Raw genomic sequence first — 1,332 nt, forward strand, 5'->3', positions numbered from 1 at the left:
AAGTTGAGGAACAAGTGATATCTTAGAACAAGAATAAGCTGAATTGAATAGAAGAACAATAGTAATTGCATTAATACTTGACGTACAGCAGAGCTCCATACCTTAGTCTATGGTGTGTAGAAACTCCACCGTTGAAAATACATACGAACAAGGTCTAGGCATGGCCGTGAGGCCAGCCCCATGATCTAAGATAGCATAAGACTACTCGAAGATAGCTACCAAGATGAAAATACAATAGTAAAAGGTCCTATTTATAGAGAACTAGTAGCTTAGGATTTACAAAAATGAGTAAATGATGTAAAAATCCACTTCCGGGCCTACTTGGTGTGTGCTTGGAATGAGCATTGAAGCATTTTCGTGTAGAGACTTTTCTTGGAGTTAAACGCCAGCTTTTGTGCCAGTTTGGGCATTTAACTCCCACTTCTGTGCCAGTTCCGGCGTTAAACGCCGGGCAGTCTTGAGCTGATTTGGAATGCCAGTTTGGGCCATCAAATCTCGGGCAAAGTATTGATTATTATATATTGCTGGAAATCCCAGGATGTCTACTTTGCAACGCAATTGACAGCACACCAATTGGGCTTCTGTAGCCCCAGAAAATCCACTTCGAGTGCAGAAAGGTCAGAATCCAACAGCATCTGCAGTCCTTTTTCAGTCTCTAAATAAGATTTTTGCTCAGATCCCTCAATTTCAGCCAGAAAATACCTGAAATCACAGAAAAATACACAAACTCATAGTAATGTCCAAAAAAGTGAATTTTAAATAAAAACTAATAAAAATATATTGAAAACTAACTAAAACATACTAAACACAATGCCAAAAAGCGTATAAATTATCTGCTCATCACAACACCAAACTTAAATTGTTGCTTGTCCCCAAGCAACTGAAAATCAAATAGGATAAAAAGAAGAGAATATACAATGCATTCCAGAAACATCTATGAAGATCAGTATTAATTAGATGAGCGGGACTTTTAGCTTTTTGCCTTTGAACAGTTTTGGCATCTCACTTTATCCTTTGAAGTTCAGAATGATTGGCTTCTATAGGAACTCAGAATCCGGATAGTGTGATTGATTCTCTTAGTTAAGTATGATGATTCTTGAACACAGTTACTTTATGAGTCTTAGCCGTGGCCCAAAGCACTCTGTTTTCCAGTATTACCACCGGATACATTCATGCCACAGACACATAACTGGGTGAACCTTTTCAGATTGTGACTCAGCTTTTCTAGAGTCCCCAATTAGAGGTGTCCAGGGATCTTAAGCACACTCTTTTTGCTTTGGATCATGACTTTAACCGCTCAATCTCAAGTTTTCACTTGACACCTTCACGCCA

The sequence above is a fragment of the Arachis duranensis genome, chromosome 9 (assembly GCF_000817695.3).
Source record: "Arachis duranensis cultivar V14167 chromosome 9, aradu.V14167.gnm2.J7QH, whole genome shotgun sequence".
Taxonomy (NCBI): Eukaryota; Viridiplantae; Streptophyta; class Magnoliopsida; order Fabales; family Fabaceae; genus Arachis; species Arachis duranensis.